Raw genomic sequence first — 24,698 nt, forward strand, 5'->3', positions numbered from 1 at the left:
TTAGGGATGGACAATAAATGCTGTCCTTGCCAGTGATGCTCACATCCCATGAATGAATTAAAACCCTAGAATTATTTTAAAAACAACTGGATGCTCAGGGAAAAGGGGTAGGGGGAGTAAGGTCTCTGTGGACAGACAGATGGATCGAATAACCGTCTTCATTGTAAATTATCATAATCTCAAAAAGGTATCGGCTGAGGTTCGAAAACATGTTTTCAACCTGCTTCCCCTGGCAGAATAAAAAGAGGGAGCATTTAGACAGAAACACCTCAAAAGCAGTCAGACCTAAAAAAAAACAATGTGCATCGCTCCTATCCTTAAATGCATTTTAACTGTGTATTAACTACAGGATATGTACAGCAATACAACATTTAAAAAGTATTTAGATGAGCACTTGAAATGCCATAGCAGACAAGGCTACAGGCCAAGTGCTGGAAAATAGGATTAGAATAGATAGGAACTTGATGGCCGGCACAGACACGATGGGCCGAAGGGCCTGTTTCTGTGCTGTATAACTCTATGACTAAGGTGAATAAAAAGGAGTAACTCACCATGCAATCACAATGCAGTACTAACCCACTTAGGATGCATGGGGAGGAGGGAAGAACAGAAGGGTCACAATTTATCAAGACTTTCACACAGAAATATGTTTTCATTATTCCTTATTCAAGGTCCCCCGCACCATTCCCTAAGAGGTGGGGCAGTTAAATGAATCCCAGGCTTCTGTAACACTACACTCAGGTGTTAGCAGGTGTACAAGGGCAGCCTAGAGTGATTTCCCAGCAGGATTTCTCTTTCTCTCCTTGTAGGGATGTGTCTGGCCTCTTTTTAATAACTCTTCCTAGAAGAAACAGAATTAGGAACTCAGCTAATGAGGAAAGGAGAGACAACCCAGCATCCTACAGCTCTGTTGGACAGTACTCCACCACACACATTCACAAATACATGTTTCCACACTCTGCATACATTGAAGCAATTCTATAAAGCACCCTTTCACTCAGGTCACTAGCCTGGACACATTCAGCTTAATACTAATTCATTTCTGAATCATTTATGCTGAACAAAGAATTCCTCAGCAATCAAGAACTAAGACAACTTCAAAACCGGTAATCCTCTTGTGTAAACTATCAGGAGCACTCTGCCTCGAGATGGCTGCAAACAATACAAAGCCAGGTCATTATTATCGAGGTATGGAAACATAAGAGTTGTACATTTTTCATGATCTACATAAATCAGGAAGGTCCTTTGAAATAAATTTTTTCCTCACAAAAAAGTTAGCTGAAGCTCACCATGAAAAATCACAAACTTCTCAACAGTCATCAGGGTGCTCCCTTAAATACACATGTCATCAATGGGCATAACAATGTCAAACACGAGTCCAAATGTATTCGATGTGGCAGTGAGGTTTTCTTCCCGATTTCACTTGGCAAAATTGATGTCAACACTATAGAAACTGCAAAAGCCACGTCGTGATAAAAGTTGAATGGGAGAAATAAAAACGTTTAAATATTAACCAAGGTTTGATGAACTTAGTTCATAACTCCGGAATTATTTGTTTTCCTGAGCGTGCAAAAGTACATGAAATTTGATCAAAGCTTATGAAAAGCATGAGTTGAAATTGTTGACATTTATGTACTTACCTTGTAATACCACTTGTGCCGACAATAACAAAGATGCCCACTGGAGGTAGGCTGGGCTGATTCTAACAATAAAAAAACTCAATGGATTCACCGAATGAGTTTAAAAGATCTTCCACGGCACAGCTCCTCCACCAAAGGGATAAATCACACAAGTTCGCTTCATAAAGTGGGGAAGTATTTGTCAGCATTAAATTTTGATAATAGCTTTTAAATCCTCAAAGACAAAAACCCTCCAAGATGAGTGAAATCGCTAACCACACCCAACGAATGGATACCTCAGTTTGAAATAATCAGTGCCAAAAACAAATGAATCAAACTTTTTTTTCCCCTCTCTAAAAGCAATCAACCACCCTGTATATATTTGACACATTCTTCAGCTGGACATACATTGAGAGGAAAGGGATTCACTGAAAAGTAGGAATATATCGAGCCAAGAGTGACTCGACCAGTAAATAGTTAAAACAGGAGTCTGACGTCAGGCTCAAACTTGATATCTAGGGATCCAGATCTCAACAAGCCCCTTTTAAATATCAATCTGCCTCAATTCGACCCCTTGAATTGCTCGGGTTTTGTTTTTGTAGACACACACAAAGGGAGAGAGGGAGGGTCGCGTCAATAGGAATCGGTCGATGTTCTGCTGTAGGGTTGGGCTCGAAGACAGGAGCCGTGTTAATCATAAACCAGGGTTCCTCGCTTTCAATGAGGAAACCAAACTCTTAAAAATCCATGTAGCTGAAACAAATACAGATATTTCGGAGCTTTGCATCGTTCCAGGACAATGCAACCAGGTAAACCCGCCCGATAAGTTAAGAGCTTTCAAAGTAAAGCCCAAAAGGGCGATCATTGTTCCCGCCTTCAGTTCATTTAACTTTTTTTTTTAGTTCGTTTCTCTTTTTTAAAAATGTTTGGTAAAACCATCCAGGAACGAGAGGGAAGAAAGAGTAAGGGCGTGAAAGAACAAAAAAACACACTGACCTGCTCACTAAAGACGACAGGCAGCTCCTTTCCTTTTTTTTGTGGGGGGGAGTGCAGTTCAATCGGAGTGACTTCAGAAAGGTGAGTGTCTCACATGACTTGATCTGGGTTTTAATCCAGACGAGAGAGAGAGAGGGGGATAAAAGGAAGGACTCACCTGTGGGCGATGCACACATCCGCTCTGAGTAACAACGACACGGGGAACAGGAAATGGAATCGGCGGATTCCTTACGAATAATGAGGAAGAAAGCGGAGTGAAGTTGGGGCTGTCTGCTCACTGGATCTGTGTTTGCTGAAGTGCGGCTGCAAGGGAGTTGTCAGCTTGACACTCAGTGCACCGACACACTGCGAGGGACATTGGTGCTTTTAACCGGCGGGGGGGGGGAATGCCGCCGGAACTTTGGGAATTCTCCGCACATGCAACGTCAGCCGCAAGAATCATCATCAGAACTGGAACAAGTTCTCACCAACTCCTAGGACGCTTTGTTGCTTCCTCATTATTGTGACAAATTCGGACTCAGGGCACACTCACAGACTCCAACCGAGCCTCTCTTTTCTCATCTTTAAGCAGATTAAATCTGTTAATTCATGCAGTCAACAAAAATATTTCACTTTCTTTTAAAAGAAAGTTTTGTTTTCTCTTTCCCGCGCCCCGTTTGTCAGCTTCGCGCTAACACGGTGTTGGGAGATTTTACAGGCATAAGTTGTGTTTTTTTTTGCCACACTGCCGTCGATTTGAGCTGTTGAGACAGTTTGGGAGGAGCTGGAAGTTGGAATTCTAATGTTGAGGGTGGTTCAGTAAATTATCTGAACTTCAATTTTGGGGAAGAGTAAATATGGTAAAACCTGCATCACAAGAAGCCTGGCAGCGTGAGGACGCTGAACAGATTATGTGCCCCTGTTTAGAGCACATGAAATCGTGGTATCACTCCACATTACTCGCGTCACTACAAATATATGGCCAGGTATATAACAAAATGATTACACGTTCGTTCTTACATTTGGTAATAGTGCTAACTGGTAGTTCTCTTCCAGTAGAAAAGACCACAGTTCTACAATTACACTTTCACAATTAAAAATATTAATACATTTATAATGTCTCCGTTATAGCGTACAACAAAAGTCAATTTTACTGTACTAAACTTCTGTATTGATAACAGCGAGAAATGTTGGAAGCTGCTGGAATCTGCAGCAACAACGACAAGATACTGCTGCCATGATATTTATGTAACCGTAGAGATGCCGTGTATATTATAGGTCCAAATATTAAATATCTGCAAAATAAAAACATACATACACAAAATACACAACTAAGCTTTACAGACACTATAGGAACCAAATGTCTTAACATTATGTACAAAATTCACTGCAATTATAAGGCCCATATCTACAGCCAGTCCCACCATCATTAGCTTCTGTGATTTACCATTTAGATGTAACAGCTATTGAAGTCATAGCCGTTCTCAGTGAATTTTCATCAACAGCAGAACAAACCTCAGAACTCCAGTCCTGATTTCCTACAGTTGCTTTTAAACTTGGCAAAGGCAGCAACCCCAATTTTCAATCAAACCCACTCCTAACCCACAACCTCCTCTTTCTAAGCTATTGTTCCTAAATTCCACAATTATGCAAATGCTATGTATATATAATCAATTCCTTTTTTTTAAGGTAGTGTGTCTGTGACACAGCAGGTTGTTCTTCTAAATTTATTAGTTGATCATAGGAGCAAGACTTTTTCTTACAAGAAGTGGAAAGAAACCTAGCAATCCAGTCACCTCAATCTGATCCTGCCTGCCCCCAAGAGTCTAGTTAGAGTGCAGTTGATCTTGAGGCTTGGCTGCAGCTGTACTGTGTTGGGGAACAGTATAACAATTGAGAAACTAAGAGAGGAAATTAATAACAATGCTTTTTTTTTGCTTCCAATGTCTCTACTATCTAAAGAGTTTTGTCTGTCCCTGCTATCCACCTGCCTGTACAAAAGTGTTTCACTGTGAACTTCTGCCCCTGGGAAAAATTAACTCCCAACTCTGTTACAAGAGCCCTTTCAAACTCCAACTTCCCACCCCCAATCTGCTACCTGAAATGAACCAACATATTGTGGATCTACTCCACAGCTGTTGTGACTCCTCATTTGAGATCCTTGTCACTTCAGATCTCAGATGACTTTCCATCCATTGCTGTCTCATAAAACTGGCACCATGATTGCAAACCACAAGCTCAAATGCATTTCGTAATGGACCAGCCAGGCTGTTGATTGCCAGATCTGACTTTACAGCCATGCTCCCTTATCACAGCCGCAAAAACATCCCGGGGAATGGAGCAGCATCAACTCCAAAATCTCTCCAATTAATAACTCCCTCTCATGCAATATCATGCACAAATGTGAGGAACTTATTAGCATCTAAAGTTAAGGCTGTCCATGCAGCTGCTTCTTTGTCCTCCGATGCCTTCTTTCCTGTGACTACTTAACTCAAAGCCTTCCCTCTTGCCTTCTTCCCACCCGAGTTCCAACCACCTCATAATCCAGCTTCTGCCTGATATCTCCCCTAGCCCTTGTTGCACTCTTCTCATCCATAAAGTCTACCCTCTGCTTCCTTGGTCCCCTCTTTCCACCTTGTAATTAAATTTGCCTCCTTAACCCTAGCCTGACCAACATCTCTATTGCTCAATACTGTTTCTACCTCCTTCAGAAAAACATTATCAATCTTCCCCTCAAGCCTTCTATTCTGTCCACCACACCTTCCCTGCTAGTCTAGTGGTTAGAATTTGGCACTGTCACTGTTGCACTTCAGGTTCAATTCCCATGCAGGAAACATAACTTTCTTCGACAAATTATCGACCAAGTTAATAAATTGGCTGAGCGGCAGGAGACAGAGTAGGGATAATGGGCATGTCCTCTAATTGGCAAAATGTTACTAGTGATGTCCTGCAAGGATCTATGTTGTGGCCTCAACTATTCGCTGAATTCATTAATGACTAAGATAATGGGATAGAAAGCGACATAACCAAGTTTGCCAATGACACAAAGATAGGCAGTCTTGTAAGCAGTGTAAGTGGGAAGTGTAACATAACAAAGTGACATTGATAGATTAAGCAAATGGGCAAAATTGTGGGAAATCAATTTCAATGTAGGCAAATGTAAGGTCATCCATTTTGGACCTAAAAAGAATAGAACAGCAAACTTTCTAAGTAATGAAAAGCTAGAAACCATGAGGTCCAAAGAGACTTGGGGATCCAGGTATGCAGATCATTAAAATGTCATGAACAGGTACAGAAAATAATCAAAAATGTTCATGGAATGCTTGCCTTTATATCTGGAGGACTAGAACAAGGGGGTAGAAGTCATTCTTCAGCTATACAAAGCTGTATAGCTGACCACATCTGGAGTATTGTGAGCAGTTCTAGGCACCACACCTTAGAAAGGATATATTGGCCTTGGAGGGAGTGCAGTATAGTTTTACCGGAATGATACCTGGACACCAAGGGTTAAATTACGAGGAAAGATTACACAAACTAGGGTTGCATTCTCTGGAATTTAGAGGGTTAAGGAGTGATTTAATAAACGTTTTCAAAATATTAAGGGGAACTCGTAGGGTAGATGAAGAGAAACTGGTTGGGGAGTTTTGGACAGGGGAGTGGGGGGCATAATCTAAAAATTAGAGCCAGACCTTTCAGGAGTAAAATTAGGTAACACTTCCAACACAGAGGGTGATAGAAGTTTGGAACTCTCCTGCAAATGCCAATTGATCCTAAATCAATTTAAAACTGAGATTGATAGATTTTTGTTAACCAAAGGTATTAAGGTATTTGGGACAAAGGCAGGTATATGGAATTAGGTTGCAGATCAGCCATGATTTAGTTGAATGGTGAAGCAGGCTCGAGGGGCTAAATGGTCTACTCCTGTTCCAATGTTTCACTATCTAACTGCTGTCCTTTTTCCAATTTCACTTTCTCAAAACATCAGTTGATAGTATTCTTTCCTCTAAGTCAGAAAATTGTGAGTTCAAACTCCACTCTTGGACTTTGAGTACATATGTAGGCTAACGATACTGTGGATATAAAGTTGTCAAATTATGTTACATGAGATGAGATGTTAAATGACTCGGCCTGTGTTCCAATATCACTAAAAACATCTCATTACAGTTTGTGGGATCTTACTGTGTACAAAAAGGCTGCAATGTTTGCCAACATAACAATCACTGAATTTCAAAATAATTTATTGTGAGAAGCATTTTTGAGATATTTCTGAGAAATGCAATGCAACAACATAAAGTGCTACAAGTCAGAAAATCAGAAGATAATTAGAGATGAGGAAGGCCATTTAATTCATCTTGTTTCATTCATCCAGCAAGATCCTAATATCCACAACCCACATCCTCCCTCACCCCCCGCCCCCCCCCCCCCTCCACCACACCCCACCTCCACTATTGTACCATACAATTGTTTCTTAAATGATTCCAGGGTTTTTTGACTCCACTACTCTATATGAAAGTTTATTCCACTGTTGATTTTTATTTGAAGGAGAATTTCCTGATATGTCCTAAAAGTACCCTCCTTTAATTTGAGCCTGTGTCCCTTAGTTCTACACTTGCAATTTCCTTTAACAATTCCAGGTTAGCTTTTTCTATAACTTTAATAAAGGAATTAATAATCCGTAAAAATCATTATATCTCTGTAAGATCTCTCAGAAAGTGTTTTAGGCTGGAAAGCTAAAGTTTGTCCAGACTTTTCTCATAACTCATGCTTCAGTCCCTGGGGATTAGCTTCATAGCTCTCCACTGCCTCAATGCTTGAATGTCTCATTTCTTGGTGATCAGAAGTGGGATGTTGGGGTGGGGGAGCACACGGGAGAGAGGGTGGGATGTAGAATTCAAAACGCAGTCTGACTCGAGCATTATATGTCTGTCTGTGTTTCTCTCTTTGATGAGCTATATGAACAAAACTGAAATCCCTTTCTAAAAATAATAATGCCATCTCTCTCCTGGTTCTAAGATCCTGTGGGTTATGGGTGACTTTAATCTGCATATAGATTGGACAAATCAAATTAGTCACAATACCATAGAGGAGGAATTCTTGGAGTGTATACGGGATGGTTTTCTGGAGCAATACGTTGAGGAACCAACTAGAGAATAGGCCATCCTAGACTGGGTATTGTGTAATGAGAGTGGAATAAATGACAATCTAGTGGTGCGAGACCCCATGGGGATGAGCGACCATATGATGGAATTCTTCATCAAGATGGAGAGTGACATAATTGATTCTGAGACAAGGGTCCTGAATCTTAGTAAAGGAAACTACGAAGGGAAATGTTACTTAAAGGGATGACAGTGGATAGGCAATGGCAAACATTTAAAGAGTGCATGGATGAACTGCAATAATTGTTTATCCCTCTCTGGCACAAAAGTAAAACGGGGAAGGTAGCCAAACCATGGCTTACAAGGGAAATTGGAGATAGCATTAGATCCAAGGAAGAGGCATATAAATCTGCCAGAAAAAAACAACAGACCTGAGGATTGGGAGCAGTTTAGAATTCAGCAAAGGAGGACCAAGGGATTGATTAAGAAGGGGAAAATAGAGTACGAGAGCAAGCTTGTGGGGAACATAAAAACTGACTGTAAAAGTTTCTGTAGGTATGTGAAGAGAAAAAAGATTGGTGAAGACAAATGTAGGTCCCTTACAGTCAGAAACAGGGGAATTTATTATGGGGAACAAAGAAATGGCTGACCAACTAAATGCATACTTTGGTTCTGTCTTCACAAAGGAGGACACAAATATCATACCAGAAATGTTGGGGAACACAGGGTTTAGTGAGAGAGAGGAACTGAAGGAAATCAGTATTAGTAGAGAAATGGTGTTGGGGAAATTGATGGGATTGAAGGCCGATAAATCCCCAGGGCCTGATGGTATGCAACCCACAGAGGAAGTGGCCCTAGAAATAGTGGATGCATTGGTGGTCATCTTCCAAGATTCCATAGACTCTGGAACAGTTCCTACAGATTGGAGGACAGCTAACGTAACCCCACTATTTAAAAAAGGAGGTAGAGAGAAAGCAGGGAATTATAGACCAGTCAGCCTGATGTTGGTAGTGGGGAAAATTCTAGAGTCCATTATCAAAGATTTTAGAGCAGAGCACTTGGAGAACAGTGGTAGAATCGGACAGAGTCAGCATGGATTTACGAAAGGGAAATTATGCTTGACAAATCTACTAGAATTCTTCGAGGATGTAACTAGCAGAGTTGATGATGGGGAGCCAGTGGATGTGGTTTATTTGGACTTTCAGAAGACTTTCAACAAAGTCCCACATAAGAGATTAGCGTGTAAAATTAAAGCGCATGGGATTGGGGGTAATGTATTGCGATGGATAGAAAATTGGTTGGCAGACAGGAAACAGAGTAGGGATAAATGGGTCTTTTTCCGAATGGCAGGCAGTGACTAGTGGGGTACCGCAGGGATCGGTGCTAGGACCGCAGCTATTCACAATATATATTAATGATTTAGATGAGGAAACTAAATGTAATATCTCCAAATTTGCAAATGAGACAAAACTGGGTGGGAGGGTGAGTTGTAAGGAGTATGCATGAAGGCTTCAGGGTGATTTGGACAAGTTGGGTGAGTGGACTAATGCATGGCAGATGCAGTATAATGTGGATAAATGTGAGGTTATCCACTTTGGTAGCAAAAACAGGAAGGTAGATTATTATTGAACGGCTATAAACTGAGAGAGGGGAATATGCAGTGAGACCTGGGTGTTCTCGTACACGAGTCGCTGAAGGTAAGCATGCAGGTGCAACAAGTGGTAAAAAAGGCAAGTGGTATGTTGGCCTTCATAGCGAGAGGATTCGAGTACAGAAGCAGGGATGTCTTGCTGCAATTATACAGGGCCTTGATGAGGCCACACCTGGAATATTGTGTGCAGTTTTGGTCTCCTTAACTGAGAAAGGATGTTCTTGCTAAAGAGGGAATGCAGCGAAAGTTTACCAGACTGATTCCTGGGATGGCGGGACTGAGGTATGAGGAGAGATTAAGTCGGTTAGGATTATATTTGCTGGAGTTCAGAAGAGTGAGGGGGGATCTCATAGAAACCTATAAAATTCTAAAAGGACTTGACAGGGTAGATGCAGGGAAGATGTTCCCGATGGTGGGGGAGTCCAGAACAAGGGGTCACAGTCTAAGGATACGGGGTAAACCTTTCAGGACTGAGATGAGGAGAAATTTCATCACCCAGAGAGTGGTGACCCTGTGGAATTCGCTACCACAGAAAGCAGTCGAGACCAAAACAATGTATGTTTTCAAGAAGGAGTTAGCTCTTGGGTCTAAAGGGATCAAAGGGTATGGGGAGAAAGCGGGAACAGGTTACTGAGTTGGATGATCAGCCATTATCAAAATGAATGGCGGAGCAGGCTCGAAGGGCCAAATGGCCTACTCCTGCTCCTATTTTCTATGTTTCTATGAGTTTATGCAGTAACAACACAATTTCGAGGTCTGTTTTGCATCTCTAAAATAGAAGAATCAGAGAAAATACCGAAACTGTTGTTTACAACTGAGAGTGAGATTGGGAAGGATAAAACATTACAAATCAAGTCACACAAGAAAGCAATTTTTAGTTTACATGTTAGGGTTGAAAGCTGATTTTGGAACCCAATAAGTCTTGCATAACTTTTAGTCTCATATGCACTCCGCATATCAAGAACAGAGATTAAGACAATACTATGGTTTCAGCTGGTAAGATAGAGAAATTGCATCATGGACTGTAATTCTTTCTTTCTTTTGGGCATCCTTATCTCGAGAGACAATGGATACGTGCCTGGAGCTGGTCAGTGGTTTGTGAAGCAGTGCCTGGAGTGGCTATAAAGGCCAATTCTAGAGTGACAGGCTCTTCCACAGGTGCTGCAGAGAAATTTGTTTGTCGGGGCTGTTGCACAGTTGGCTCTCCCCTTGCGCCTCTGTCTTTTTTCCTGCCAACTACTAAGTCTCTTTGACTCGCCACATTTTAGCCCTGTCTTTATGGCTGCCCGCCAGCTCTGGCGAACGCTGGCAACTGACTCCCACGACTTGTGATCAATGTCACAGGATTTCATGTCGCGTTTGCAGACGTCTTTAAAGCGGAGACATGGACGGCCGGTGGGTCTGATGCCAGTGGCGAGCTCGCTGTACAATGTGTCTTTGGGGATCCTGCCATCTTCCCTGCGGCTCACATGGCCAAACCATCTCAAGTGCCGCTGACTCAGTAGTGTGTACAAGCTGGGGATGTTGGCCGCCTCAAGGACTTCTGTGTTGGAGATACGGTCCTGCCACCTGATGCCAAGTATTCTCCGGAGGCAGCCAAGATGGAATGAATTGAGACGTCGCTCTTGGCTGACATATGTTGTCCAGGCCTCGCTGCCATAGAGCAAGGTACTGAGGACACAGGCTTGATACACTCGGACTTTTGTGTTCCGTGTCAGTGCACCATTTTCCCACACTCTCTTGGCCAGTCTGGACATAGCAGTGGAAGCCTTACCCATGCGCTTGTTGATTTCTGCATCTAGAGACAGGTTACTGGTGATAGTTGAGCCTAGGTAGGTGAACTCTTGAACCACTTCCAGAGCCTGGTCGCCAATATTGATGGATGGAGCATTTCTGACGTCCTGCCCCATGATGTTTGTTTTCTTCAGGCTGATGGTTAGGCCAAATTCATTGTCATAGCCGCTAAGCGCATTGCACTGTTGAACTACAAGAAAGCCCCCAGCGATTTAACATCCGCAGCACTTAAAGCAGCCAGAAGCACTGCACAAAGAACAGCCAGACGCTGCGCAAACGACTACTGGCAACACCTATGCAGTCATATTCAGCTGGCCTCAGACACCGGAAACATCAGAGGAATGTATGATGGCATGAAGAGAGCTCTTGGGCCAACCATCAAGAAGATCGCCCCCCTCAAATCTAAATCAGGGGACATAATCACTGACCAACACAAACAAATGGACCGCTGGGTTGAGCACTACCTAGAACTGTACTCCAGGAAGAATGTTGTCACTGAGACCGCCCTCAATGCAGCCCAGCCTCTACCAGTCATGGACGAGCTGGACATACAGCCAACAAAATCGGAACTCAGTGATGCCATTGATTCTCTAGCCAGCGGAAAAGCCCCTGGGAAGGACAGCATTACCCCTGAAATAATCAAGAGTGCCAAGCCTGCTATACTCTCAGCACTACATGAACTGCTTTGCCTGTGCTGGGACGAGGGAGCAGTACCTGAGGACATGCGCGATGCCAATATCATCACCGTCTATAAAAACAAAGGTAACCGCAGTGACTGCAACAACTACCATGGAATCTCCCTGCTCAGCATAGTGGGGAAAGTCTTTGCTTGAGTCGCTCTGAACAGGCTCCAGAAGCTGGCCGAGCGCGTCTACCCTGAGGCACAGTGTGGCTTTCGTGCAGAGAGATCGACCGTTGACATGCTGTTCTCCCTTCGTCAGATACAGGAGAAATGCCGTGAACAACAGATGCCCCTCTACATTGCTTTCATTGATCTCACCAAAGCCTTTGACCTCGTCAGCAGACGTGGTCTCTTCAGACTACTAGAAAAGATCGGATGCCCACCAAAGCTACTAAGTATCATCACCTCATTCCATGACAATATGAAAGGCACATTTCAACATGGTGGCTCCTCATCAGAGCCCTTTCCTATCCTGAGTGGTGTGAAACAGGGCTGTGTTCTCGCACCCACACTTTTTGGGATTTTCTTCTCCCTGCTGCTTTCACATGCGTTCAAGTCCTCTGAAGAAGGAATTTTCCTCCACACAAGATCAGGGGGCAGGTTGTTCAACCTTGCCTGTCTAAGAGCGAAGTCCAAAGTACGGAAAGTCCTCATCAGGGAACTCCTCTTTGCTGACGATGCTGCTTTAACATCTCACACTGAAGAGTGCCTGCAGAGTCTCATCGACAGGTTTGCGGACTGTAATACAGAGTTTTATTAATCTTATTTTTCTTTCCCCTACAGGGAACCTATTTTTCTGCCTCACTTTTCCTATTCTGGAATGATTCAGATCAACCTAGCTCTAAAAGAATGCACCATGTGTGACCTCTCCATTTTATAATAATGGAGACTGAACTACCAGTTTAAAAATAGAATAGAACTTTTACTAAAGATAGCTGCCTTCGTGCCCTTTACAACATTTCAATTTGAAAGAGTTACACTTTAAGGTTTTTTTGGTTCAGGAACGTTTTATGCACTTAAGAGAAAAGGAAAGGTGGAAGAAAAGGAAGGGGTAAGAATATCTATGGCAAATTAGAGGGACTATAATGAAGGATGCTTCAAAAATCACCAAGCTGTTGGAAGCAACTTATATGAACGATTGGAAAAGTTGAACAGTTCATAGTAATGGAATCAGTTCTTGTTCTGCTGACTTTGGAAGGTTCAAGGTTTTTCAACTATACTATGTCAAGAAGTCTTTGACTAAGCAGTTATAAACACAAAGTTATTGCAAGCAATCTCGTGGTAGAAATAAAATCTTGCTGTCCTCCCAGTTGATTCAAAATGGGAGATTGTACACTTTGGTATAGGGCTATTCATTCATGTTAATTATTCCACATACCAGTAACTTAGGCCCAGCTATAGAAATCACAGAAGCATAGAAATGTACTGCACAGAAGGAGGCCATTTGGCCCATCGTGTGTGCCCTCCGAAAAAAAACTATCCAGCCCAATCCCAATTTCCAGCTCGTCGTCTGTAGCCTTGTAGATTAGTGCATATCAAGTGCATTTGCACTTCAAGTGCATATCCAAGTACTTTTTAAATGTGGTGATGGTTTCTGCCTCTACCATCCTTTCAGGCAGTGAGTTCTGGCCCCCAACAACCCTCTAGGTGAAAACATTTCTCAACTCCCCTCTAATCCTTCTATCAATTACTTTAAATCTATGCGCCCTGGTTATTGACCTCTCTGCTAATGGATATAGATCCTTCCCATCCGCTCTATCTAGGATCCATCTAATTTTATACACCTCAATTAATTGTCCCCTCATCCTCCTCTGTTCCAAAGAAAATAATTCTTCCTCAGCTAAAATTCTCCATTCCTGGCAATGACCTCGTAAATTTCCTCTGTACCCACTCCAGTGTGATCACTTTAATATGGTGACCAGAACTGTAAGCAATGGCCTAACTGGTGTTTTATACAGTTCTAACATAACCTCTCTGCTGTTATACTTTATTAGCCTTCTTAACCATCTTATTTACCTGCATTGCTTCTTCAGAGACCTGTGGACATAGACTCCAAGGTCCCTCTACTCCTCTATACTTCTCAGTATCCGACCATTTATTGTGTACTCCCTTGCCTTGTTTGCCCTCCCCAAATGCATTACCTCACACTTCTCTATTTGCCACTTTTCTGACGACCTGACCAGTCCTTCGATATCTTCCTGCAGTCTTTCTTTCTTACTATCAATACCCAGTCAATTTTTGTATAATTTGCAAACTTCTTTATCATGCCCCCTACATTTAAGTCTAAATCATTGATATATACCATGAAAACAAGGGAGCTAGAACTGAGCTGTAGAATCCCACTAGAAAAAGCTTTCCAGTCCAAAAAAACACCCATTGAACACTCCCCTTTGCTTCCTGCCACTGAACCAATTTTAGATCAAACTTGCCACTTTCCCTTGGATCCCATGGGCTGCTACTTTTCTAATCAGTCTGTCATGTGGAAACTGTCAAAAACTTTGCTAAAATTCATGTAGACTACATCAACTTTGCTACCCTCGTTCACCCTCCTTGTTACCTCCTCAAGAATTCAATCAAGTTAGTCGAACACGATCTTCCCTAAACAAATCTATACTTACTGTCCTTGATTAATCGATGCCTTTTTAAATGAGGATCAATCCCCTCCCTCAATAATTTCTATCTTTGCTGTCTGCAACATATTATGGGTATATCCTGGCAGGAAAAAGAGTTGGGGGAGGGGGCCTGAGTAGGACTGGAATAAGGAATGTTCGACATATCCCACAAAAAGACGGGCATAACTGGGACCCATGTGGGTACCCATAGCAACACCTTCTACTTGAAGGAAGTAAGTGGAGTTGAAGGAGAAGTTGTTCAATGTGAGAACAAATTCAGACAGGTGGAGGAGGGTGGTGGTGGATGGGGACCGGTTGGGCCTCTGTTCAAGGAAGAAGCGTACATTGATTTGAATGCTTCCCTCATAAACGTCCAGAACAGGAATGTTGTAAGAATATCAGTAGGATAATGAGCTGAAATGGCTTCAACTCTAACAGAACTAACTTTGCTCAGAAAAATTTAAAGATATTGAAAAGAGTTAATACATTACAACTGGCTGGGTAAAACTGATGTCATACTGCAAATTTCTTCCAGCTGCCATTGTAAGCTTTGAACGCAGAGCATTTTCTAAACATCAGGAGAACATTAATCATGCAAGGAACACTGTGGTTCCCCAAAATGCCATAAGGACGCTTATGAATTAGGGTACTAAATCAGGCCATCTAATTATGAAATGAGATTTACATTGTTAATACTAGCTAGTTATTAATGTATCCTAAACCCTACAAGGTCTGAACATTAGATTTTTTGCAGCTTGTAAAGGGTCTTAGAATAACTGCTGTTTTATTTTTCCTGCTTTTCTGTGAAATGCATAAAGAAGTATTTCCTGTCAAATCTTTTGCAGAAATAGCGACTGCTCTGCAACAGACTTCCTCCAGTTGCCTGTTCTGGAAAGCAATTAGGAAATGCATATGAAGATGATAGCATTGGAATCTACTCACGCAAATGTATTGCATCTGTTATTACACTCTACTGCTTCAAGCTGATGAGCAGATAGAGTGATCCACTGTTAGTGGCTTCAGTGCTAACACTGAAATGGATCGAGGTATAAAACATTAGTTCCACTCTCTGTGTATGTTTGCACTGTGATTGAAATCCCCAAAGTTTCCCCTATGACTGCACCCATTGGTGATACTTGGGACACTCCAGGTGGTAAGAAACCTCCAGCATTTCTCAGAACCTTGGGTTTATAAAAAGAAACTGCCCATTGATGCATATGTTAGAAAATTCGTTTGTCACATACAAAGCTTGAAAGTAAAACAAATTGATATGACATAGTCTGTACTGGATCCAAGCTCCCAATACATATCAACCCTAGATGGTGAGAAAAATATCTGGCATCACAACAAGTGATACACCAGCCAACATGTAGCTGATTTTGATTATCCTGTTGTATAATCTTTGCCTCTAGTTTAGTTTTCAAGTAATAGAGAGGAGCAGATTGATTGTGAATAAGCATAAGTAAGAATGCTACTGCATAGTAGAGGCAATAAAAAAAAAATAATTTCATGGGATGTGGGCGTCACTGGCAAGGCCAGCATTTGTTGCCCATGCCTAATTGCTGTTGAGAAGGTGGTGGTGAGCCACCTTCTTGAACCATTGCAGTCATTTGGTGCGGGTGCACCCACAGTACTGTTAGGTAGGGAGTTCCAGGATTTTGACCCAGTGACAGTAAAAGAACAGCGATACATTTCCCAGTCGGGATGGTGTGTGGCTTCGAGGGGAAATTGCCAGTGGTGGTGTTCCTACACTTCTGCTGTCCCTTGTCCTTCTAGGTGGAAGAGGTCGCAAGTTTGGAAGGTGCTGTCTAAGGAGCCGTGGTGAGTTGCTGCAGTGCATCCTGTAGATGGTACACACTGCTGCCACTGTGCGTCGGTGCTGAAGGAGTGAATGTTGAAGTTGGTGGGTGGGGCACTATCAAGCGGGCTGCTTTGTCCTGGATGGTGTCAAGCTTCTTGAGTGGTGTTGGAGCTGCACTCATCCAGGCAAGTGGAGAGTATTCCTCACACTCCTGACTTGTGCCTTAGTAGATGGTGAACAGGCTTTGTGGAGTGAGGAGGTGAGTTGCTTGCTGCAGAATTCCCAGTCTCTGACCTGCTCTTGTAGCCACAATATTTATGTGGTGGCTCCAGTTCAATCTCTGGTCAATGGTAACCCCCAGGATGTTGATAGTAAGGGATTCCGTGATGGTAATGCCATTGAATGTCAAGAGGTGATGGTTAGATTCTCCCAAGTTGGAGATCGTCATTGCCTAGGACTTGTGCGGCACGAATGCTACTTGCCACTTATCAGCTCAAGCCTGAATGTTGTCCAGGTCTTCCTGCATATAGACACGGATTGCTTCAGTATCTGAGGAGTTACGAATGGTACTGAACATCGTACAATCATCAACAAATATCCTCACTTCTGAACTTAAGATGGAGGGAAGGTCATTGATGAAGCAGCTGAAGAGTAACTCCTGCAGTGATGTCCTGGGGCTTAGATAATTGGCCTCCAACAACTCCAGCCATCTTCCTTGGTGTTAAGTATGGCTCCAACCAGTGGACAGTTTCCCCCCTGATTCTCATTGACTTCAATTTGGCTAGAGTTCCTTGATCCCACACTTGGTGAGTTCAGTTCTTTTGTCCATGGTTGGACCAAGGCTATAATGAGGTTAGGAGCTGAGTGTCCCTGGCAGAACCCAAACTGTGCATCAGTGAATAGGTTGTTGCTGTTTAATCGGTGCTTGATAGCACTGTTGATGACACTTTCCATCACTTTGCTGGTAATCGAGAGTAGACTGATGGATTAGATTTGTCCTGCTTTTTGTGGACAGGACATTGTCTGGTAGATACCAGTGTTGTAGCAGTACTGGAACAGCTTGGCTAGGGGCATGGCTAGTTCTGCAGCACAAGTCTTTAGTATTACTGCTGGGATGTTGTCAGGACCCAAAGCCTTTGCAGTATCCAATGCCTTCAGCAGTTTCTTGATATCAAGTGGAATGAATCAAATTGGCTGAAAATTGGTATCTGTGATGCTGGGGATCTCAGGAGGATGCCGAGATGGATCATCCACTTGGTTCTTCTGTCTGAAGATCTATGAACATTGTATTCATTACCTGCAAAAATAATTACAATTAACAGTCTAGGTTTAAGGTTCCTGATATTTCAGTTGTGGTTATTAAGGCACAAGGTACAAGCTACTGACCCCTAGTGTTGGAGGACAGAGCTGCAATGGAAGAGTAGAAAAGCTTCAATTATTCAATCTCAAAACCAGGTGAACGAGACAGAACCATATAGAAAATATTGGGAAATAGAAAAGGTTTATAATGGATTGTATATCAAGTTAAACTACAATGGTAGGACAAGGGGATAGAGATACAAACCAGTAAAAGGGAAGTTCAGGGCTAATGCCAGAAAATGTTTCTTCATGCAGTTACTGATTAGCTCCAAGAAAGGTCTTTCTTGGCAGGTAGTGGAAAAAGAAACTATGGAATTGTTCAAGAGGCAATTAGGTGCTATGGTGTGGGGGCCATGGGTTTCCATGAAGAATAAGCTAGATGGTTAAAATAGCTTCATTCAGCGACATCCATCTTTATAAAGTTGCTATTTCTGTGTGATACAGACTAAAAAGTTCACAATTTTGATTTTGCTGATAACAGTTGAGGTGTGGTTGGAGCTGCAGCTTCTCTGGTGAGGAAAGGCAAAATCATCCTGACTTTTTCACTTGATTGGTGTACAGGAATTCCTGCTGAAAGTGCATATGCAGACATCAGATGAGGACAGGATTGAACTTATCTTATCAACACTTGCACATAGATGATGCCCACATGAACAGACTACCATAGGGCAACAGTCATCCATGCAACAGACATTGACAAAACAGCCATTCATGTAATCATGCCACACTAAGGGAATCAATGGGCCTGATATTTACTGGGTGGTGCATGGCAGCGCTGAGAAAATGCAGCAAAACTGGGGTCACAGAAGTCCTGCAAATTTAACGGCAGGCCTTAATAACTTTTTTCTTCCATTTGTCGCCTGGCAACCAGTCAAATTGACAGGCTGTTTGGCTGACGGGCATGAAAACCAGCACCAGGAGGCTGTGGCTGAGCACCCTTGGGGACATTCCCTGGTAATCGAGAGGGAGGAGCTACAGATCAGGGCTTGTGGATAGGAGGTTGGCAATTGCAGCAAGGGGAGAGGTAGGCCATGACAGTAGAAGAGAGGCTGAAGGCTTCCTTGAAGGGTTACAGGTAGCACTTCAGTTCCTCCTGGTCCAAAGGAGTGCTATAAAAAGCACAGCTTCCGGACCCAGCAGCACCTGCCTCCATTTTGCTGCTGGGTTTCCTGAGCTCTGGGAAATCTGCATGGTAACTGGTAAATTTAAATCAGGCCTCCAATTGCACTTGTTAATGAAGTGTCTCACTTCTCCATGGTGGATCCTCGTGTAGCTCATAACCTGCCACCGTAAAAATGGCAACGTGTTCTGTGTTTAAAACTTTTTAACCTATCCCAACCCTCTCCTGCTCATTGTGCAAATGTAATATTGGGGCCTATGTCTTCACAAGAAGAGTGAGAAAAGAAAATTGGAGAGAACAAGAAGTCCTTTTTGCTCATTTCAACTTCTGCCCATCATTGATAAAAAGCTGGTCCAGAGAGTCACATCAACAAATATTTAGAAGTAGTCAGTAGCTTACACTTATGATCTATGTTGTAATTCCTAGCAGAAAATGGTTACAGCAGAATCAATTTATTATTGTATAGGTTCCTTTGTGAGAAAGGCACAATTATTATTAGGAAACCCTGTTGAGCTTGTTTAGCTTTGGTATGAATGGCATTACTGAGTGAGGTACAAATACCAACCTACTGTGTGTAACTATTAGGACATAATTCCAATCTTGGCCTAAAAATGCAGAGGGAAGAATAACAGACTGGGTGATTAGATAAGAACAAAATCATAGGTGGTGGAACATATTGGCTGAGTCATGCATTTGCTCAAGTGTTACCTTGGAATTTGGCCAACCAGCTTGAATAAAGATAAAAGTAGAAGGTAGAAGTTGATGGAATGCAAAACTGCAGATTAAAACAATTTTTATAATTTTCTTTCCTTAGATGTATTTCATCTTCCATTTCCTCTGGCTCAAATGGTAAAAACAATTGGCAAAATCTATTCACATAATACTGCAGCATTTACATATACTGTACATATTAAAATAAAAAGACAGCCGATAAGCAGAGATAGGAAAAGATTGGAGAACAATTTATCTTCTTTTGTTCAAGCCAAAAAGAGAATGTGGATAATCCCAATGCCACCATGACATCTTCAAGCACAACCCGAGAAGGAAGGCACCATTGATAAAACAAACAGCCTATCCAAAGTAATGACATGTCTGTGTATAATCTTGGATAAATAAAACAATCAATATCCTGTGGTACCCATCAATTATGAAAAGCTTTCAATGAGCATCTCAAGACACTTCACAGGAGCTTTATTGGACAAAATTGACACCAAGCCAAAGAAGGAGCTATTAAGACAGATGACCAAGAGTTTATTCAAAGAGCTAGGTTTTAAGGAGCCTCTGTAAGGAGGAGAGGAGAAGAAGTTTATGGAGGCAATTCCAGAGCTTAGCGCCTAGACAGCTACTTAGGAGTTTAATTAAAACCCACACATCCCAAGATTTATGGCTGTCATGGTGAAGTGATCCATTATGTGATGGAAGATTTTTATAATCAGAATGCTGTAGGTCAGCAATTTGTCACCTTTGAGACTCACCAACCATTATGTATTGTTGGGACTGATGTTCTATGATTTGGAGTGGTCTTGAATATTTGTGCTCCATTTATCTTCAATTTTGTTTGGCTCTTTTATATGGAAAATGTTTTTCAGTTACATCCCATAAACAAATGTTATACCACAGGTACATTTGGTGTATATGTTACTATATATAAGAGCATGACAAGCAGTATATTTTCAAAAATGATTCATGGAAGTTTCTTACTCTGTACAACTCAGCAGAATAGCTGGAGATGATTGTCTGACATTATGAACTCAGTTGTGTGAATAATTTCTGTGAGCACTATCTAAACATTTCTGAGTTTCAAATGGGTTTGCTTTTTGCTCAGGTAGATTAAAACAGAAAGAACTGAAACCTACAGTATTGTATTGGAAAGGGGATTTTTGTAAATTAAATCCTGGAGCCATGAAGACAGCTGCTACTCCCAAGCTTTCGGAAACAGCAAGTGGAAAAGATCACTTACATTAGTGTGTTCATTTACAATCTGAGAATGGCAAGATTTCTCTTGTTGCATATACTTGTTCCTGTGTTAGTATTGGCAAAAGAAAGATATTTCCACATTGGTCTTTATGTGCAAAAGGGTGAAGGTAGAATAAACAATAAAAGCTAGATAAAATCTTAAATCAAGGTTAAACTTTCTTAGGGCACTTCAGAATTAAAGCATTCAAGCTTCTCTGGGAATGCCTAAAAAAACTGGTACAATTCATTCCTGCAACATCAAATAGACTTGAATAATTAGTTCCTAATTTTTCCATTTGCAGAAGCTGTTCAGGAAGAGAATAGTTTTCCACCAAGTAATCCAGCTGGAAACTCCAGTTCTGCTGAGATTTCTGAGTTCTGATGAGACCTTAAACAGAGGCCCTATTTGTATGTTTCAATTGTTCAGGCAGCTGTTAAAGATTCCATGTTTACAATTTTAGTAAACCATCTTGGAACATCGATGACCATATTGTCTGAAAATGTTTTCTCTTTGGAAGCTAAAGCAGACTCTGGCCTGGTTAGTACTTGGATAGGAGACTGCCTGGAAATATCAGGTGCAGTATTTTTTGTTTAGGTGTCAGCTCTGGCTAAGTTGGTAGCAACTCTCGCCTCTTGAATCACAATGGTTCTGGGTTCAAGTCATATTCCAGGGTTTGAGGACAAAAATCAGGCTGACGCCCTAGTGCAGTATGAAGGGCGTGCTACATTGTCGGAGGTGCTGTATTTCAGATGAGATGTTAAATCGAGGTCCTATCTGCCTTTTAGGTGGATATAAAAGATCCCATGGCACTGTTTAAGGTCTCATCAAAACTCAGAAGTTGCAATAGAACTGGAGTTTCCAGATGGATTACTTGGTGGAAAACTATTCTCTTCCTGAACAGCTTCTACAAATGGAAAAAACAGTGTGCAGATTACAAGCTGAGTGTGGGGATTCGAGTTTGGTGAGTGGGGATTTTAAGTGTTGTTATCTTAATAAAAGTCTGGTCTGCAGTTGGCATTTAACTGGGATTTACCCTATAGATAAAGTAGGGTTAAGAAAGTAAAGAAAGTTTCTTACAGTCTTAGGCAGGGATTAACAGGCTCTACTGCAAAGTAGCTGATTAGTTAAATAGCTGACAATTCAAATCTGGTTGCTGCAGTTTCAGCTTCAAAAGGTATAAATACAGAGGTTTGGGTGCAGCCTGCAAACGGAGTACAGACTACAAGCTGAGTGTGGAGATTCGAGTTTAATGAGTGGCGTGTTCGGTGAAGGGGGAGGGAGGTGCTCCATTTTGCTACTTTTTTTCCTACTTTTTTTTTAACCATCCAATATTTGGTTCTTGCTTCAGTGCAGTGGAAAGAGCTGGTTGGTGAGTACCTGGTAAGCTATTCTACTTATAATAAATAGTCTAGAAAGTTAAGGTACGGCAGGGCAGCTCTGCCGAGTGGAATGTACAGCCTGTGGCATGTGGGAGGTCATGGACACACCATGTGTTGTAGACAAACACATCTGCAGGAAGCTTGAGCTCCAGGTTTCAGAACTTGAGCAGTGGCTGGAGTGACTGTTGTGCATTCACGAGGCAGAGGACTACATGGATAGCACGTTTAGGGAGGTGGTCACACCACAGGTTAGGAGCATGCAGGCAGCTAGGGAATGGTTGACCACCAGGCCGGCTAAGAGAACCAGGCAGGTAGTGCAGGAGTCCCCTGATATGATCTTACTCGCTGATGGTTTTCCGTTTTGGATACTGGTGAGGGTGCTGGTTCCTCAGAGGAGTGCAAGTCAGAGCCAAGTATGTAGCACCACAGGTGGATCAGCTGCACAGGAGGGGAGGAAGAGCAGTGGTGATAGGGAATTCGTTAATTAGGGGAATAGACAGGCGTTTCTGCGGCAGTAAATGTGACTCCAGGATGGTGTGTTGCCTCCCTGGTGTCAGGGTCAAGGATGTCACAGAGCGGCTGCAGGATATTCTTCTGGGGGAGGGTGAACAGCCAGAGGTCATGGTCCACATTGGTACCAATGACATAGGTAAGAAGGAGGATGAGGCCCTGAAAGCAGATTTTAGGGAGCTAGGAAGGAGATTAAAAAGCAGAACCTCAAAAGCAGTAATCTCAGGATTACCCCCAGTCCCACATGCAAGTGAGCATGGGAATAGAAGAATTGAGCAACTGAACATGTGGCTGGAGAACTGGTGTAGGAGGAAGGGCATCAGATTTCTGAGACATTGGGACCAGTTCTTGGGCAGGTGGGCCCTGTACAAGATGGACGGGTTGCATCTTAGCAGGACTGGGACAAATATCCTCTCAGGGAGATTTGCTAGTGCTGATGGGGAGGGTTTAAACTAAGTTGTTGAGGGATGGGAACATGAAAGGGAGTTCAGATTGGAAGGAAGCAAAACTGGTAACTTGTCAGGGGTATAGGAACCAGGAGTAAGTATCAGAGAGAAATACCAAGGTGCACAGAATACTGGGTAGCACGAGAGTAGTGAATAGTAAGTTGTTAGGTGGGGTCAGAGTAAGGGAGAATGTAATAAAGTCTGAATCGGGGTTAATGTGCATGTATGTGAATGTACGGAGTGTGGTTAATAAAACTGGTGAGGTACAGGCGCAGATTGCCATTTGGAAATACGATGTTGTGGCTATAACAGAGACCTGGCTCAAAGAAGGGCAGGACTGGGTGTTAAATATTCCCGGGCACAATGTGTTCAGGAAAGTTAGAAAAGGGAAAAAAGGGGGAGTGGTGGCAGTATTGATTAAGGAGAGCATTGCAGTGCTGGAGAAAAAGGATGTCCCAGAGGGATCAAGGACAGAATCAATTTGGCTAGAGCTAAGGATCAAAAAAAGGTGCAGTTACATTGCTCTGTGTTGTCTATAGGCCACCAGCTAGTGGGAAGGACGTGGAGGAACAGATTTGCAATTACAGAGAGGTGCAAAAATTATAGTTATAATGGGGGACTTTAATCATCCAAACATAGACAGGGATAATAGTAGTGTAAAGGGCAGTGAGGGGCAAGAGTTCCTAGAGTGTGTTCGGAAAAATGTTCTACAAAAGTATGTTGCTAGTCCAACGAGAAAGGAGGCACTGCTAGATCTGGTTCTTGGGAATGAGGTGGGCCAAGTGGATCAAGTATCAGTAGAAGAGCATTTAGGGGATAGTGATCATTGTATCATAAAGTTTAGGCTGACTATGGAAAAGGACAAGGAGCAATCCAGGATAAGAATAATTAACTGGGGGAAGGCCAACTTCAATGGGGTAAGAATGGAGTTGGGGCAAATAAATTGGAGTCAAAAGCTGGCAGAAAAACCGGTAGATGAAAAATGGGCTACCTTCAAATAAGAGATAGTTCAGGCACAGTCAAGGTATGTTCTCTCAAAGGGGAAAATTAGGGCAAACAAATCCAGAGCTCCCTGGATGACAAAAGAGGTAGAGATTAAGATAAAGAAGAAAAAATGTGCTTCAGCCAGATGCTAGGTAGAAAATACTATTGAGAACCAGGCTGAATATAGAAGGTCCAGGTTCCAGAGGGGCAGTGAAAAAGTAAATAAGAGAAGCAAAGAGAGGGCATGAAAAGAGACTGGCAGCAAACATTAAAGGAAATCCCAAAGTTTTCTATAGGCATATAAATAGTAACAGGGTGATAAAAGGAGGAGTGGGGCCGATTAGGGACCAGATTTACACATGGAGGCAGAGGGTATTGCTGATATATTAAATGAATACTTTGCATCTGTTTTTACCAAGGAAGAAGATGCAACCCAGGCAATGTTGAAAGAGGAGGTAAGTCAGACACTAGAGGGGTTTAAAATTGATAAAAAGGAAGTATTAGATAGGCTGTCTGTACTTAAAGTGGATAAAGCACCACAACCAGATGAGATGCATCCAAGGATACTGAGGGAAGTGAGGCTGGAAATCGCAGAGGCACTGGCCATAATTTTTCAGTCTTCCTTAGACTTGGGAGTGGTGCCAGAGGACTGGAGAATTGCAAATATTACACCCTTGATCAAAAAAGGGTGTAAAGATAAGCCCAACAACTAC

General features: G+C 42.3%; 1 protein-coding gene and 1 long non-coding RNA gene across 4 annotated transcripts in view; one reads left to right on the forward strand and one right to left on the reverse strand.

The window, feature by feature from the left end:
* Positions 1 to 2,993, reverse strand: part of LOC137384799 (plexin-B2-like) — a 258,477-nt gene extending 255,484 nt beyond the window's left edge. Inside the window, exon 1 of one of the 3 annotated variants that reach the window (XM_068059289.1) lies at positions 2,773 to 2,993. The gene's annotated coding sequence lies outside the window, so the exon portion shown is untranslated. The other 2 variants (XM_068059290.1, XM_068059291.1) reach the window with 2 other exon arrangements.
* Positions 2,349 to 20,179, forward strand: LOC137384801 (uncharacterized). The gene is made up of 3 exons (XR_010977657.1): positions 2,349 to 2,428; positions 15,275 to 15,475; positions 19,524 to 20,179. It is a non-coding gene; the product is annotated as an uncharacterized lncRNA (long non-coding RNA).
* The last annotated feature ends 4,519 nt before the right edge of the window (positions 20,180 to 24,698 follow it).

This window comes from Heterodontus francisci, chromosome 27, assembly GCF_036365525.1.
Source record: "Heterodontus francisci isolate sHetFra1 chromosome 27, sHetFra1.hap1, whole genome shotgun sequence".
NCBI classification, from domain to species: domain Eukaryota; kingdom Metazoa; phylum Chordata; class Chondrichthyes; order Heterodontiformes; family Heterodontidae; genus Heterodontus; species Heterodontus francisci.